Here is a 19,516-nt window from a genome sequence, read left to right on the forward strand (position 1 = left end):
CAAATGCCAATTCAGTGAAAAGGGGAAATAAAATCTCAGTATTATTATGGCAATTGTTTTTAATTGTATGTTCCCTGAAAGCATATCAGGGACCACTGGGACTTCATAGATTACATCCTGAGAATCACTAATATGAGATCATTTCCATAAAAGTTTTCTAAATTGGTCAATAGAAGGGATTGTATACCTCATCCAGATATGATAAAGAAATTTGATATGGAGGAACAGAATAGCGGAAAACAGAGATAAGAAAATAAACAGAAGCAATGAGATAGTGAAAGCCATAACACTGAAAGGAGACTAGAATGGGCAAGGTTGGTGGAAGTATAGATGTGAAAAGGAGAGGCAGAGAACAAAAGAACTGACTCAGTATGATGTCATGTTACTACAGTTGCTGGGGGAACTCTGGTGCTATTTAGTAATGATATCGGGGATTTCCATAAACCAAAATTATTGAACCACTAAGATAAATATCTTAGTGCCCTATTAATCTTACAATTAGGTAGTATTGTTACAAATAGTCTTATACTAGATCTTCATCATCTTAGGTAACATTTATATGTTTTTATTTCATGGAACAGAAAATTTTTTTATAAAATAAGTATAGGTCCTTATAGCAAATTATCATTATTCCTTTGTGTGGCATTTTTCAGTAGGTACATCTATGGTACCAGAGGGAAAACTTCATTAGGTTTCATCAACAAGAACCAAATGGGTTAAGACCATGAATTCAGAAAGATATGTATGAGTCAATCAGAGAGAGAACAAAAAATTTGGAGGTTGGTTACAGATAAATAACAATAAGAACAATAATTCATATGAACAAAATATGTTTCCTATTATTTTTTTTATTTTTGAAACAAGAATGAGATAACGTAAGAACATATTTGGAGACCAAACACAGAGAGCAAAGATCTCAAAAAGACCAGAAGTAATATATCATTCCTAATTATCTGTACTGTAGGATAATTTATCACATATATAAAAAATACAGCAAACAGTAATCACTGGCTAGACCAACTAAGTTACTATTTGATTGTAAAACTGGGAAGACGTTCAAAAGGGAATTTCACAGTACATAAAAAAGAGACTTTGAGATATTGATTTGGAGTTTAAGGTAAGATTCATTTTATTAGGTCTGTGTACTCAGGAACTACTTATGTAATGCAAAGCCCCTGGACCTCTCCCTGACATGTTTATACACAATGTAAATTATATATTTGTGTATTTCAGTTGTTGTTAAGATCTTTTTGTGGGCTTTTCTTTGTGAAAAGCAATGGTGGGGCAAATTTTCCCAGAGAAGTGGCTTCGGAAATCCTATTTGAATTGTTTTAACAGCAGTAATGCAATATCTAGATGTCTAAGAAAATTTAACCTCATCAAACATGTAGGTTAAGGCAGTACAGTCAGTCAGCAGTTTCAAACTACTTTACATCATGACTTATTACTTAAAGACACTGTAGTCAACATTGATTATAAGAAAGACGGAGAGTATTTCTAGTTTCTTTATGTTCAAATGAAATCCAGCATAATATTTTCCTGGAAAAGAAAAGAAAGTGATACAAAACTCAACTAGAAAAATATTAAGGTGATACTGGTAAACATGGATTTGGAAAAGAGTAATGATAGTTGTTTACCTTCCAGATATTAAAATAGTAATTATAATTTTTGTATTGCATATTTATTTTATGATGTATTTTTTATTTCTTCTGTTCTGTAAGTATGAAATATTTTGTAACTCAAATGAAGAATAGAATGTTACCATTAATAGCACAAACAAATCAATGGTACAGAACAGTTCAAATCTGGGTATATACAAAAACTCGATATTGGATAAAGTTAGTATCATACACTCTAATGAAAGATAGTATTATTCAATACTTGTCACTAGCACAATTGAGTAAATATTTAAGAAAAGAGATATATAATTTGATCTTTACTTCACTCACAATTTTTAAAAGGATAAACAAATTATATGTGAATAAACAGACACACTAACAATCATCTTTATTTTATAACAATGGAATATATGAAATACACACATATATATATACATATATAATAAACAACCAAATTAAATGTGCATTTCAAAATTTACAGAAGAAAGTTAAATCTTCTATATCTGAATACCTCACATAAATGTATCAGGTAAGCTACAAACTCAATAAAATGGTCAAAATATGCACATAAATCATAAAGGGATGACAAATAACTAATAAATATATTAATAAAGTTAACCCAATTGTGAATAAAATAAAATTATAATAATTAAATATAAAATATAATTTTAAATTAACTGTTTAAAAATATAAAAATACTCAATATTGGTTGTTTTATGTTATATTGATACCTTTGTATTCCTTTGTGAGAATGTAACTATTAACAAAAATCCTTGAAAACTATTACATTTTCTATTAATTTTCATTGCAAAAAAGAGTTTTACCTTTCAGTTCTTCAATTTCATCTTAAGAGATGTAAACTAACAGAATCATTAGAGAATTAAATAAATGTTTATATTCAAGAAATGAATAGATCTGAGGCTTTGAGACTGAATCCCCAATGTTTTTTGAAACTTGCAACAGTCTTTTAGTTTCTAAGATGATTTATAATTTTTTTTTTTATGGAATAATTATTTTTTGAAACATTTCAGTACTGAAATGCCACAGTAAAAACAAAGCCCTGTTCTAGAATGGAGAGGTTCAAAAAACGGAAAATACATGTTTTATCCCTAATAATATAAATTGCTATAGTTAAAGAAACATCACAGGAAAATGTTAACCAGGAAGATGGGCTTAAATGGTTAATGCAAATGAAAGAAACGATTTAATTCTCATAATACTTACATGTTCAAGAAAATTGAATGAGAGCAAAATAATACACAAAAGGATAAGAAAGTTCCCCATTGAATTCTGAATTGAAAAAAAAAAATCAATGAACATTCTAGAATATTTATAATAAACATTAAAAATAAACATTATATTTAAAACTAAGAAATCAATGAATTTTTAACAGCATCTTGGCCACTGAAGAAACAAAGACTAATGACATGGGAGACAAATCAATAAATAAATATTTAAAGGAAACTACAGGAAAAAATATAATTTAAAAAAAAGGTGTGTAAGAGAGAAATATGGGACACATGCGATATATGTACTTTTTGCTATGCACATTTAAGTAAAAATATTTTTTAATTAAAAATATCTGTTCTGGCTGGTTTTACTTCTTTAATACTCAGTCTTTGAAGCCATTTTCATCAATTTGAAAGAAAATCTCACTGGCCTTTTAACTAATTAAATTAAGTTCACAAATTATTTTATAGAGGACTATAATTTCTACAAGTCTTATCCTGACACTTGTTATATCATATCATTTATTCATTTTTAAAATATCTCTAGTTAACTTTAGCGTTTTCATTATTCTGCTCCTAGAGATTTCTTATGAAGTTTAATTTTGAATATATTTCAATAATTTTTTAAACCACTTTGAATATAATATTTTATATAAAAAACTTAGTGTTTGGCCCTAAGTTACCTTTCCTAGACTTTTGATTTTAGGTTAACTATAAATTTAAAAATTTTAAATCTAACAGCACCATAAGATAAATTTATATTACAGTGATTTGTTAAAATCTTGATTGTTGCTCTACCATTACATCAAGAATTTTTACTTAATTTTCATTGCTATTAATATCAGCAACCAAAGTGTAGTTCCAAAACATTTTAAAGATAATTCCTAAATAATTTGTCAGTTATTATTTAATGGGCAAGTTAAGGAGATTCAATCACAAAGTTTTGTGTTAGACATATTTTAATTTTTATTATGTATCAACCTCAGCTTTTCCAATCTTTGAAAATGTTTATTTCTACAGTTTAATATGATTTGAAAAATTAATTTATATCAATATACCAAAGAAATACACTACATTTTACAGTAAATATTAACTTGTATCATACAATATAATGGTCATGAAAAAGTGTTGGTGTAATTGTTAAAAGCAAACAGAAGTATACAGGCTATTAAGTTCTGATAAGAATTTTATTTCCTCCAGAAAAAAATAGGTTTTGTAAATCAGAATTTATATTGTGTATAGGTGTCCACATGCGTCAAAATCTATATATTTCAAATAGGTGGCTCCTTAGCTCCCTGCGAATTCTAAAAATAGTTGAGAAGTAACCTGATACTTTGATTAAGAATGTCATTCACATTTAAAGAACATAAAGGATTCTTTTTCTCTTTCTTTTCTCATAATATGAGAGTAATATCATTCCATCAATCTCTTAGACAATATAATCAGTGAGAATATGCCTGGGTATATTTTACTTTGGTAGTTCTGCTACTTATGCCTTAACTTAAGATATTGGAGGAATATATATATGTACACAAAGTTATATCAGCTTCACTGATAATTCCAAGAATGAGGCAGTATGTTATCATTAGAACCAACAACACCCAAATTCCTAAAATGCCTTTTCAATATTTATATTAATATTTGTTCTCTCTAAACATTAACTTCATATCACAAAATTTGATGTTGCATTTATTTCATAGTTTTATATATATATATATATATATATATATATATATATATATATATATATATGCTACATAGAAGCATAAAGGAAAAAATAAAATGTGTAGATAAAGTGGCAATCAGATTCCACACTAAGAATTCTGATTCAAATATCAAAAGAGAGACTTTGTGAATAGAAACCAAGAAAAGTCAGTAATAACTTTATCATAGAAACATATGGCATTGGACATAGCTGATAATACTTATTCCATAGCTCATTTTTTTATAATTTGGATTTCATTGTCATTTTTAAATAAAAACAATATTTTATTTGGATGTATTCTTCTCTGGGTTAATCTGATGTTTTGATGTTAAATTCAGGAAATAGCAGGTAATGAAAATGAAAATAATTACAGTTAACATTTAATAAATGTTCTCTATAAACCAGTCACAGCACTAAATGTTTTACTCATGGTCTTGTTTACAAATGATCATATCACTATAACTACATTTTAATGCACATAAAAAAATGACACTAAATTTTTGGTAATAATATTTTGTTATAGAAAAATAAAGCCCAATCAGCTAGAAAACAAACTAGCAGTTTATAATTATTAAATTGATATTTCTCCTATGGTCATTTGCATTACCATATACTGCTTATTATAATATATATTTACATAATACCATTTTAGGGGGGGTTTCATAAAAATAATATTTAATATAACTATGTACATAATTTGGAAGACAGCCATCAGAACATGTTAAATTTCATTTAGGCAATTTATATACCTAGCATCAGTTAAATGTGGAGGTTTATTAATGAGTGAATTTACTTAGGCCTTATATTACATAGCACTATTACTAGTTTTAGGGAAGATTGATTTTTATACCTGGAAAATATACCTGGTATTTAATGTTAGACTGTAGAAACTCTCTGAAAATATACCTCTTAGAGTTAAGTTTTGACAGGGTGTACTTTGATTCCCCATGCACAGAGAAGAATGTGCAATGTTAACTGCCAGGATGGTATGTGAAACAAAGGACTGCAGTTCTTTATTAGTTTATGACATTAGAGTCTCCCTAGCAATTTGGCTCCTGAAATAGGTACAGAGGAATCTGAAAATTTTCTTTTGCACAGTGAAGTCACATTTCTATTTATATATTTAAATTATATAATGTTGTTACTCTACAGTCACTGTAAGATTCCCAGTGTAGAGTATTATTTCAGTAACCACAAAGAGGTAAATTGCTATAACCATATACATATTATATAATCAGTAGATGAAGATGGGCTCTTTCAAAAGTGGAGAGAAATTCTGACTTAATAGGTTTAGAAAGGAGCTTCAAAATGTCCATTGAAGAGGTCAAAAACAAAAACAAAAATCTACAGGTAATAGTAATTTTTTCTCAGGTTAAGAAACATCACTGGAACTATAATTCAATTTGTAATATTATTTATTAACAACTTTTTATACATGAGATATTTTGTGTGGCAGCAGATGGATTGGTGATCACAAATATGATTGCTGTTATCTTCAAGATTGTAGTATAGTTGGGAAGGGAGGCAATAAATAAGTAAGCAAACTAATAGTCACATACCTGGAAACTAGTAAATGTTATGAGGAAAAAGTGTAGGATTTTTATAAGAATATTTATAAGAATAACAGGAAAATAAATACTTTTGATTGGTAGTGGCAACTCCAACCTAGCAGGGTTGTCATTTTTATAATGCTACCTCACCTGCCACATGATTAGGCCTATGGCTTAACATTACACATTAGATTTTTATCCCCTTAATAACAATGGTTTTTTACCCCCAGCAATTTGCACATGACTTAAGGATGAAAAATTACTAATCTGTCTGGGAAATTTACTATTTATTAGGAGAAAGGTGCTGCCTTTGCTTTGAAATAACTATCTGCAAAGATGTCTAACCCTAGATCTACCGGTGGGCATATTTTCTACTACACAGGAAAAGCTTTCTGAAGAAAAGCACATAAGAGAGTAAAGGTTAGAAATGGAGAGACAGGGGCTGGCCTGGTGGCTCAGGTGGTTGGAGCACTGTGCTCTTAATGCTGAGGTCGCCAGTCCGATTCCCAATGGGCCAGTGAGTTGCACCCTCTACAGCTAAGGTTGTGAACAATGGCTCTCCCTGGAGCCGGGCTGCCAGAAGCAGCCAAAGCAGCCAGAACTGCCGCAGGCTGCCAGGCGTGGCCGTGGGGGCTGCCTTGTGCTGCCGTGGGTTACTGTGTACTGCCATGAGTGGCCAGCAGCCATCCTGAGCAGCCCAGCCATCCTGAGTGGCCGGCAGCTAGTGAGAGCTGCTATGAGCTGCTGTGAGCAGCCAACCTGCGACCAACTGTGGAGGGGAATGGGTTGGGGGGGGCAAGGCTCATAATACCAGCATGGGCCAGGGAGCTGTGTCCTACACAACCAGACTGAGAAACAATGGCTTGAACCGGAGTGGGGGGGGGGTAGGCGGAAGAAGGGGGAAAAAAAGAAATGGAGAGACAGAGCTCTGTTGACACGGTTGTTAGTATGCTTGTTTTTCTCTACAGACAGCTGGTCTTGAACTCTGCCTCAGTCCTTGGGTTTCCTAATTATGTGATTCAGTGAATTGTCATTGGTTTGCACTAGGTGGACAGTTGAGCTTGCAATTGAAGAATACTGATATTTTTCTGACAGGGGAAAACAGATTCTAGACTTATGCTTAATCGTGGAGAGTAGCCATACATAGTTTCATTTTACATAATTACACACATATTTCAATATTCTTAGGGGTGTGGGGAGAGATGGTTTTTCTTTTTTTTTTAATTTTGGGAACACTTCGAAACCTGAATTTCATCTAAGAAAAGCAGCATGAGTTGAATTGAAAGAAAGAAAAGAAAGAAAGAAAGAAAGAAAGAAAGAAAGAAAGAAAGAAAGAAAGAAAGAAAGAAAGAAAGAAAGAAAGAAAGAAAGAAAGAGAAAGAAAGAAAAACTCTGCAGGTTTCTCCATGTGAGAAACTTGTAATGATCTGTGAAATCATACCACAGTACTGAATAAGTACTAAACCAGAAATAAAAGGTCTCATAATTCTCAAGGTGTCAGAGTATAAAGTCTTGAAGGACATGGAAACTTCTTCCAGGGGAGATGAAGAACACCTGACCTGGTGGGAAGCTGACTCTCTAAATGGACAGATGGTGAGAGTAGGTTAACTTCCAGTAAAGGAAGATGCACAGAAGAGAAAGCTTGCAGAGAGATGAGGAAGACTCTTTGGAGTAAAAGGTGTTACTGATTTAAGTGCCAATCACTTCAAAGGAGCTCCTTCTCCACAAGTTAAACAGGGAGTCTCAATGACGAGGGCGGTCCATACATTATTACGGAGCTTTGGTGGTGGCATACCAATGGGGAGTTTTGGCAGTAATCTATCCAGAGAGGAATATTTTATCATCTTGCTTAGCATTGTTGGGCTTTATGATAATCAAAGTAGACTAATTTTCAGTATGTCTTGTTACCATTTTTAAAAAATTATCTTCAGAGAATTCTCTTTAGACCCTGTACCCCCTTTTTTGCCCGCACTGAGAAAAGACTGCTCTAATATCACCACACCCTTGATAATGTTGATAGAACTACAATCATTGAACAGATGAAAGAGACTTCCAGTCTTCCTCACTATGTTAGAGAGTCCTCGGGGAGGCATTCAAGAGATAATTACCAACAGATTATGGTAAAACAATTGACCGTGAGAGAAAGCATAACTACAACATATCATCATATGCCCGTATGCGGTCCCTCTCTGTTCATTAACACGACAGCACTGGGAGAGACAGTCTAACACCGCAGAAGAGTAACAGACTGAGAAGTACTTAGTGAGACACAAAGACTGTGGGGCATGGTGGTCCTTTTGCTAGTCCAATCTGTCTACATAAATCCTACAAATTTGCTTTCTTCGTTCTACATTTTTAATAAGGCAACAACAGATTATACATGGCAGGTGTTGTCCTTCAGAAGCTTTTTCCCCTATGAGTCTGGATGAGAATTCTAGCCAAGATGAATGTGACAAAAGTCTGCCAAAATAACCCAAGACCTTGCTGCTGTAGGCATTCCCTCAAAACCTACCTCACTCAATAAAATCATAGCCATCACTTTGTGAGTGCTTAGATTGTGCTAGATACTGTTCTAAGAGCTTAAACTATTTCTAGTTTAATACTTATAAAATGTGGTGGCAATATTATAATTATCCCCATTTTAAAAATGGTGACATGAACCAGAGAGAGAATAAGAATTTTATTAGGTCACAGTATATTATTTTCCTAAGGCTTCCGTAAGGAATTATCACAAACTGAGTGGCTAAAAAGCAATTGAAGTTTATTCTCCACAGTTGTGGAAGCCAGAAGTCAGAAATCAAGGTTGGCTCCTTCTGAAGGCAGTGAGGGAGAATCCATTCCACACCTCTCTTCTAGCCTCTGGTGGCTACTGATAATTTTTGCGGTCCTGGGTTAGTGGCTGCTCTCCAGTCTCTGACTCATTTCCACATGGCCTTACCCTCTGTGTCTCTGTATCTCAAATCTCCCTCTTCTTTCCCTTGTAAGGACACCAGTGATTGGATTTAGGGTGATGTCTTATCTTGAGATCTTCACCTTAACTACATTTATAAAAACCCTTACGCCAAATTTGGTCGCACAGCCAGGTCCCAGGGGGACATGTCCCAGGCAGTCTAATTCCAGAACTTGTCTTTCAATTACAGTGTTAATCGATTGTTAAAAATCTTATGTTGAAGCACTTTGCATAATCTAATGAAATACTGCATTGGATTTCATAAAGCTATCTTTTGCAGAGTGTTTCAACAAGCTAAAGATATGACAGCATAACTCTGGAAAACAATTTTGTAAATGCAAGACAACAGGGCCCAGGTATGCAGCTATTTGATCCTTTGACACAATCAAAAGGAAACAGATAGTAAATTTGTAGCAGTGGATTGTTTATATGTTTTTCCATCTTTTATAAGAATTATTTCTCTCACACAGAATGAAGAATGCCTTTACGTGTCAGCTGTTTATATTTCATCTTTGGTGAAATGCTAATTGTGCACCATGATTTTCTTTTTAAGTTATACCAGCTTCTTTCTCATTCCTTTGTATAATTTATGTAAATATTACACATGTTAACCCATTACAAATTACATTTAATCTTTTGCCTTTCAATTATATTTTAAAATTTCCCTTTCATTTGGATCTATTTACTTTTAAAAAACTTTTTCATCAGGGTTAATATTAGATACATCTATATTTCCTTTGAGTATTTCTGTATTTTTTGGTTTTACATTTAGATATTTGTACACAGTCTGTGAGAATCTAATTTTGTCTGTCTTATCTATGTTGCCACAAATCATTAAGTGAGTAATTATTCTCTTCCAGTGAGTTTAATTTCTACCGAAAAATTAATCTTAATAATTGAGCATAGTACAGATTTAATATAATACTATTAAATTTGATTTAATTTATAATACAGATTTTAAGCTTTTTGAGAGTAGAAAGTATGTTTATATTCCTTCAGGTTATGTACAGTTCGTAAAAGAGTACCAAGTATATGTTAAATTTGGATGGAAAACATTTCTCTGGACATTGTCACATGTTTATTTTTTTAGATGAAGCTAAAATATTTTTATTTAGGCTCCAGTAGCCTCAACCCGAAAGTACGCCAATTGGAATTAAAATTTTATTATATTTTTTATTAGAATTCTATTGAAATTATAGTTTATTAGGGAAAAATATGTATCCTCATACAAAAGATGCTATGTCACTCCATTCATTTAGCTTTGTTTTGTTACATTTCAGTACATATATCAAATTCAGTCTGCAAATAGGTTGTAATAATATAAATTCTAAACTTTTTCTAAATTAATAATAGATACCTCATACTTTTGTTGTTATTTTGAATGGGTCTTTCTATTATACTACTCAATGTTTGTGGCTAATATTTTTTCAGCTGATTGTTAAGCAGAAAATTTTGCAATTGGTGTGCCATTTACACAAATAGTGATAATTGTCTGAATTATCTAGTGCTACAATAAAGAGTATTTAATAATGATGACATTAAGCATCCTTGACTTTCTTCTAATTTAATAGGAATCTTGTTTAATCTGTACTCTCAAATATGACACTGGCTGTTGGTAAAATATTTTTATGTTATTTTAAATTTGGTTAATAAAGGAACAATTATGTCATTAGACAATTTTAAAACTCTGAAATTCATGATTAATATTCAGGATTTTTTTCTCTTTCATTCATTAATAAGGAAACTCTTATCTATGAGATCATATTTTGAAACTTTTTTATTTTCTACAATAAACCTTATAGAATTTATGTAACCTTTTATTTAAATTTATTTAAATTAAACTTTATTGTATATTTGAATTCAGGAATAATTGTTTTGAACTCAATATGACATTTTTACAGTAGGTATGCTTGTTTTATTTACATGTATCAATTGCTTTACTTGTTCTCAAATTCATAGTTTATTAAACATCTTTCTGTTCTAATGTTTTCTTTTAGTTTGCTTTTATTAGCTATAGAATTTATTTTATTTCCCTCAATCATTTCAGTTGAAATAGAAGTTATTTTTAGGCATTTATACAACATACATAAATTTTAATTAAAAACCAAGTACTGTGTATAGAAAATAATTTTGGGGTTGATAGCCCAATTACAAAAATCTCCTTTTCACTGTGTATGACCATAACACACAGGATGGTGCCTTAGTCATGTTAGAATTATATGACCTTTTAATTGGCTCTGGAGCAGAGCCAAGATTCTCTCAGAAATGTGCAATATCAGTAGTAATCAGCCACGTTAATGTGAGATGGGGCTTTAAAAGCAATTTCTGTGAATCTCTACATGTATGATATGCTTTGCTTCTGTTTCTGTTAGGATACACTGCTCCTGATCCTATTTAAACTAAGGCCAGGCTCTCCCTCTGTGTCACATCCACGACCTTAAGGTCACAGAAGGATTTCATTGCTATGTTAATCCCTGCTCTGTCCTGCATCATCATTTTTACCCTCATGACTGGCTTATTGTCATCAACATATAAGCATACTTCAATATCACTCATATTGAAACCTTTAACAAACAAATAAAACATCTGTCACTAGTCTTCGGCAAGCACTGCATTTTTTCTACTCAGTTTACAGCAAAAATACATCTTTTATTCACCACTATATCTCTAGCACTTAGTGGAGTTTGACACACAGTAGGAGCTTAACCTATTTTTGCTAATTAGATAAATAAACTGCAGATTACTGATTCCCAATTCTTGTCAAATGCTGAGAATACTGATGTTATTCCAAAAATTATGTTTTCTCTTACTAGTTAGGATCACTTTATACATGTCAACTTTGTAATGAAGAAGGCAGCCAACTAACACTTTTTTCCACCTCTTGCATATCCAGGTTTCTAATTTGGGCCAGCAGTTTATAATTAATAATCGTTTTTAAATATTTTAATGTGTGCGGTTTCATGTTTTTAACATGTGTGTATTACTTTAACACCATTCATAAGTAAGTTTTCTAGATTTAATTATATATCAAAACGAGTTCAATGCTAATTTATAAGACATATTTGTAGGTATAAGTTTGTAATGACTATTATTTAATTTTATTTTTTGTTTTTTCATAAATATTAATGGATCTGTGCAAAATTTTAAAAATTATATTTACTTTTTTCTATTTTTTTCTCTTCAGATATACTAGTTATCTATGTAGTAGCTCTGTTGTCTTTGTAATATCTCTGTCGTCTTAACTTTGAGCTGTCATCTCTCTGTCTTTATTTCTAATATTTTTTCAGCAGCTTGCAAGACCTTCTTGAGATTATAGTTTAAAACATTGATTCTGTTCTTTGTTTAGTACAATTTTATGTTTGCTTCCCAATATTTGTCCTTGACAAATTATTTTCCATTTCCTTTTGTAGTAGTCTGTGCAAGAAATGACTTGCTTTTTTCACTTCACACCCTCTTTATCATTCACCAGGTAAGTCAGTCAACATTTTCCAAAATAAACACATAATAGATTATTTCACTGTCCTAAAGAAATATTGTTGTACCAATTACATAAAAGCTATGGTCTTCTCAGATTGTCTTTTGTTTTCTTACTCTTAGGAGAGACATGAGTATATGTTGTTTCTTCTTTAGGATATACATCAGTGAAAGAGCTGTGTCATAAATGAACAATGATAATCATTCAGCACCATGAGACAATAAGCATGTAAACCAGAAAATGAGAACTCAATATAAGGGACACAAGCCTATCTTACTTCTCAAGAAAAGAACAAAATGTACATGTTTATGTTCATTTCACAATGTTTTATAGCAGTGATTCAATTTCTTTAATAGAAATTATAGCTTAACATTTGTCCATTGGGCTATCAATTTGTGAGCTTTCCATTAAGACACAAGTAAAGAATTTTTCCATAAACTTAACATTTTCTGTAAAGTAGGATCAGGGATTGAGAAATAACTCGAGATCTTTATTTTTCTTATGTATAGAAGTGAATGCATCTACTTTAAATATACATATTATTTTTTTATTTTGAAATTGTTCAAGAGAAATTTGAACTTTATTGAGATCTATATGTTATCAACTATCTTCAAAATATTAGCATTTAAAAATCAATGAAAACAATGGATTTAATCTAACCATTCTTGCTCTATAGACAAGAATATTAGAGCACTTAATCACATGAAAATACCTGAGAACAGAAGTTCTATCTAAACATTCTTTGTCCTTCTGTTGCATGAAGCATAGTATTTTCAATTGAAAAGTTGAAACACAATTTTCAACGAGTAAACTTGAACTATACAACTGATTATTTCTATAACATTTTACAAAATACAGGTAAAGCATTTACTAATTTACACCTCGATAATTTTGTCAGTATAAATGTATGGGTAGATCTGCTTACAGCTCGGGTATCATGATGACTAGTAGGGTTGTGATTTTAAAAAGTTGAGGAGTCCTTGGAAAACAAACCATAAATATATAAAGATCATTTTGACTGACAGGAAATTAATTGCTATGGTAGCTTTTTAGGAAATACAATTTTTGTCTTCAAAGCATGTCATTTGCTAGGGTGTTTTAAAAATATAGATCATGTGAAATTTATCTCATTATATCTACTTGCTTTTATATAAGATTTATTTGAGATATAGAATTCAGTCAGGTATGGTGACTATTTTCAATCTCTTAAAGCCTCCATAAGTACTTTTCACTGTTAAAACCTACACTGTAAAATGTACACATCAGACAAAGAATTCTAGTAGATGGACTCATAACAAGGTGATAAATGCTCATTCTAAATGACTCTTGAAATGATATAGGCAATAAACTAACCATTAAATATGCTATGCTTTTTTTTTTCAAACTTTGCATCCAATTTGAATGTGTATGTGTGAAATATTTGAATTTCCATACACCAGTCCGAGATTCAACAGAGCAACAGCCATGGCTTTTCTATTTTTCTTAAAAATCACATCTCTATATTGATAATATAACCAGTACACAGTAAGCACATATTAAAAATATATTAAAGGCCTTTTAATTTTTAAAAGTGGCATTTATTTCACATCTAATAATGTAATGTTCTTACTTTGCATTTCCCTCCTATAGTTAAGGGTAGGAAGCAATTGAGCTATTCTTATTCAAAAATTATTGCTATTTAGCATAACATATTTACTTATTTTTAAAAAATAGTTACTCAGTACCAGGACCTATGTGCAGGAACCATGCTGGATACTAAGGCTATAACGTACTCACTCCCTAGATCAGGAGCACGCAGTTCATTGGATAAAAAAAAATTTCAAGACAAAATAAAAGTGTAATTTTGGTAAAATTACTAAGTGTTTTAAAAAATAACTTAAGAAAATCATATGGTTAAATATTGGACAGATGTTATCTGGGAGTGTTTCCCTGATATAACTTGTAACTAACATAATTTAGAAATTAGAGGTATTGTTTACCTGAATTGGGGTAAGAGAAGCAGGGAGAGACATATAGGTTGTAGGTAGGAGGAGAAAGAAGTCATTCCAGAAAGAAGGAATAACACGTGCAAAGGCTAAGTGGTAAGAAGAGGGTGAAAAAACAGCTTATAACAGCTCAGTGATCAGTGAGCAGTTTAGTGATCACGGCTCAGTTTAGCGAGTAACAATGAGCAACAGTGATCACGGCTCAGTTTAGCAAGCATAAGAACGTTCTCTTTGGGAAGGAAGTTAAAGGTCAATACCCAGACGCAGGTATTGAATGCTTCTTTTCTTGCCACAGTCTTGATTTGAAATGTCTTTCTCAGTTTTGTGAATCTTTTAATTTAATTCTGGGGTCTCTGAGTTATACAAGGTGTGATCAATAAATACAGTGAATGTTTAAATAAAAAAAATATTACAGTAAAAGACACATTGCCATTAATCCCCTTCAAAACAATCCCCAATCCCTGCTTCAAACACTCTTATCCCATTGTTCTTGCCGCTTTTTGAAGTAATTCTGGAAATCCACTTTCGTGAGTGTCTTTACAAGTGTTTAAGAAATGATGTGCATAGAAAATGGCTTGAGAAATTGGCAAACGGTTTCATCCTCCATCATGACAATGCTCCGTGTCACACCTCACTTCTGGTACGGCAATTTCTGTCAAATAAAAACAGTATGGTATGTCCTCATCTACCTTATTCACCGGATCTGACACCATCCAACTTCTGGATCTTCCCCAAAGTCAACATGACCATGAAATGTAAACGTTTTGAATCGGTTCAGGACATCGAGGCAGCTACAACAGCACAACTAAAGACACTCATGAAAGAAGACTTCCAGAACAGCTTCAGAAAGTGGCATGGTGGTATGGTGACTATTTTGAATCTCTTAAAGCCTCCATCACTGTGGCAACACTGCCTTTAACATTCCATATATTTCTTGCCCCCAAAAAATATATTCCAATTTTCTTCCAAAAATCTGAAGAGGACCTTTCTCCTATAATGGGATGCTGTAGATGAAATTCTTTACTTTAGTGTGTGTAGGAGAAATACCTATTTGGAACATTGCAGAAAATAACAGATTGAAAGCAATATTGCCAGAAAGCAGTGCCAAAGCAATTAGAAACAGGAGTATCCTACTCCTTTTTCCAAACTGAGGGTTAGGAAAGGCATATAAAGAGAGATGAAAAAAAATGGGTAATTAGTGGCTATCTATAAGAATGTGGAATATTAATTTCCATAATAAAATCCTCAAACTGGCAGTAACTTGCATTTAGCCATCCATGTTGCATTTAATATATGTTTTATAACTAGACTCTGGTATAGATGTATCCAGATCAGTTTTATATTTATGATATTCAGAAGAGGAACCTGCTTTACTGAGCAAAGTTATTATTTACAGAATGCTAGTGTTAATTTTAAATATATTAAAATGACCATTTATTCCATTCCTTTCCCTTCATACATTTTGATGATTACTAATAAATCAAAATTATATTATATGTTGCTTATTTTATTAACTTGTTTGAAAGTGAAATGTGACAAGAATAGCCTATATTTGGTCACTGAAAGTGTTGTTGATTGTATGAGTTACTAAAATTTTCTAAATTTGAGAAATTTAGAATTTATAAAATTTGGCTGCTATTTCATATAATCTTGTTAATACCTTTGAATGTCAATTATTTTTGATCAAGGGAGTTTATGAATATAATAAATAATATTTCAACTATATTTTCTGTGCTTTTTAAAAATATCAAAATAACAGTGTGTATGCTAACCAAATTTATGTGAAAGTTTATATGAAATAATATTTTCGTATTTATGAAATAAAATTTCTACCATAAAATTAAACATTTTTCTAATTATAAAATTTTGCCAGATAACCAACAGGGATTGAACACCATGTTGGAACAAAAATAGTCTGGAGCTATGCTTTCAAAGTTGAGCACCTGCTGTAAAATAACCATCTGTGATTAACTGTAATTTAATTATGGATTCATTCCTTTTGTGTACACTGGAAGGATCTCATAGGTCTTCCCCAGTTGGTTGACAATCAACTTCTGGCATTTCGTTAAGAAAACTTGCATGTTCTCTTAATAGCACCTGGACACTCTATCTCATGGCAAATTTTGTAGAGAGCATCTGGGATTTTATAGTGGCATTGATAGACAAATAAGTTATTAAACATGGAGCTACATTAATTAATTATCTGCCTTAGAAAGCTGATGTCCTCAGCTTTCGGATAATTTGGTATTTATCTATTAAAAACTCATATGGTAACTTTCGATATTTAATGGGCTAATTCATATAATCAAACCTATTGACCCATTTGAATATTTTATAAAGAGGATTTTCATTATTTTCTTCACAACTATTTAGCTAATTGTTCCTTCCCTTTGCAAGAATTAGATTATAATAAAATTAAAGTGTTACACATTTTATCTTTGCATTTATTTCTATCTGATAGCCCTTTTTATTAGGTATTTTTAAAATATCATATTCTTATAACATGTCTTCAATAAACTATTACTGGCTCAAAGTTTTCCATCTTCACAATAGCCATGAGGTAGAACCAACTTTTCCCCGATCCAGATAGCCTTCTGGAATGGCAGAGTGAAGAATTGTGTGAACTCCCTCTAAAACATGAAAATATGGTTAAATAAATAAATAAATAAATAAATAAATAAATAAATAAAGTCACCATTTCAGAAATTTTGTATTTAGCTAAAGCCAAAGAATAAAATAAAAATTATCTATCCAAGAGAAACTACTGAACTTCTTTAAGACAACCGAATTATACCGTGTTTCCCTGAAAATAAGACCTACCCCAAAAATAAGCACCAGTAAGATCGTCAGCCAGATGGTCGCATTTAGTATGTTATGACGAAGTTCCAGAAGAAGATGACATGACTGTATTTGAATAAATGTAGATTGTTGTACATGAAAAAATAAGACATCCCCTGAAAATACGCTGTAATGCATCTTTTAGAGCAAAAATTAATATAAGACCTGGTCTTATTTTCGGGGAAATACAGTATAAGACTGATGCTATTTTTGGGGAAACACAGTAATGCTTTAACTTGGGTATTTAAATATCCTCTCTATCCCTAGATAATCTAAATAGACCTGCAACAAGCAAAGGGATTCAATGAGTTTTTTCTTTTCTAAAGGGGAGGAAAGGAAAAAGAGAAAGAGGAATCGAAGCCCAGATGACTTCACTGATAAATTCTTCAATAATTTTTTAGGGGTGGTAGATGAGGATAAAGGGGATCAAATAGATGGTGATGGAAAGAGAACTGACTCTGGGTGGTGAATACACAATGTAATATATAGATGATGTAATACAGAATTGTACACCTGAAATCTATGTAACTTTACTAACAACTGTCACCTCAATAAACTTTAATTTTTTTTAAAAAAGAATTTTTAAAAAGGATTTAATACTAATTTCTCACAAACTCTTCCAAAAATGAGATAACACTTCCCAACTCATTCTATAAAGCCGCTATTACTATGATACCAAAACCAGACAAAGACACAGACAAACACACACACACACACACACACACACACACACACACACACCCCAAAACTATAAAGCAATATCCCTTATGAATATAACTGCAAAATATCCTCAGTTAAATACTGACAGACTGAATTTAGCAACATATAAGGGGATTACACACCATAATCAAGCGCAGTACATCCCAGAAATTCACGGTAGATTTAAGATGCAAAAGTCAGTCAATGTAATACTGTATTTTAATAGCATGCATGAAAAAAGCTACTACATGATTATCTCATCAGATGTGGGAAATGCATTTGAAAATACCCTTGTATGATAAGGCTATTTAGCAACTAGAAATAGAATGGGACTCCCTAAGCCTGAGAAAGAATAGTTGTAAAACATCCACATCTAACATGATATTTAATGAGAGGAGACCACATGTTTCCTCCCCAAATCAGGAACAATAAAAGGATATTCATTCTTGCGACTTCTACTTAATATTGTACTGAAGGTTCTAGCCATGGCAATGGCTAAAGTAAGAAAAAAAAATTAAAACACATCCAGGTTGTAAAGGAAGAAGTAAAATCATTTTTATTTGTAGGTGATATAATCTTGGGTATAGAAAATCCAAAGGAACACACACACACACACACACACACACACACACACACACACAACTATTTGAACAAATGATGGGATTCAACAACGTGGAAAGATAAAAAATCAATTTACAAAAAATTACTTGCTTTCTATATACTAGCAATGAGCAATCTGAAAGTAAAATAAAGAAATAATTCCATTCATATAGCAACAAAAAATAAAATACCTAGGAACAAGTTTAACAGATGAAATGCAAGACTTGTACATCTAAAATTTCAAAACATACTGAGAGAAGTTAAAGAGCTAAACAAATGAAAGACATCCCATATTTTGAGACTTACCATTGTTAAAATGGCAATGCTCCTAAATTTATGTATGGATTCAGTGCAATCCCTATATAATTCCAACTGGTGTTTTGCAGAAATTCGAAAACTGATCCTATCATTTATATAGAAATTCAAATCTATCTTTAAAAAATAAGTTAGAAGACTCACACTTCCTAACTGATACTACAAAAAGCTACTAACAAGACAGTGTTGTACTGGCAGAAGGATAGACAGATCATGAAGTAGAGTTAGGAGTCAAGAAATACACTCTACATTTATGATCAATTGACTTTGACAGAGGTGACAATTCAATGGAGGAAAATAATTTTTCAACAAATGTGTTGGATGACTAGATATCCACATGCAAAGTAATGAATTTGTACTCATGCTTCACAACCAGGCACAAAAATGAACTCAAAAATGGATCATAAACATAAGTATAACAGTGAAATATAAAAATTCTACAAGAAAACAATTCCACGAGAAAAAACTCTATGAACAAATATTTGTGATCTTGAGTTAGGCAATAGTTTATGTGTGCCACCAACTGTAAAAGTGACAAAAGAAAAAATAGA

General features: G+C 31.7%; 1 long non-coding RNA gene across 1 annotated transcript in view; it reads left to right on the plus strand.

The window, feature by feature from the left end:
* Positions 1 to 12,461: 12,461 nt before the first annotated feature.
* The window catches only part of LOC141568605 (uncharacterized), a 30,735-nt gene continuing 23,680 nt past the window's right edge, over positions 12,462 to 19,516 (plus strand). The window contains exon 1 of the long non-coding RNA XR_012491774.2: positions 12,462 to 12,522. This is a non-coding gene — a long non-coding RNA (uncharacterized LOC141568605). The remainder of the gene's footprint in view (positions 12,523 to 19,516) is intronic.

Source organism: Rhinolophus sinicus, chromosome 7, assembly GCF_057876585.1.
Source record: "Rhinolophus sinicus isolate RSI-liver-muscle chromosome 7, RSI-T2T, whole genome shotgun sequence".
Lineage (NCBI taxonomy): Eukaryota > Metazoa > Chordata > Mammalia > Chiroptera > Rhinolophidae > Rhinolophus > Rhinolophus sinicus.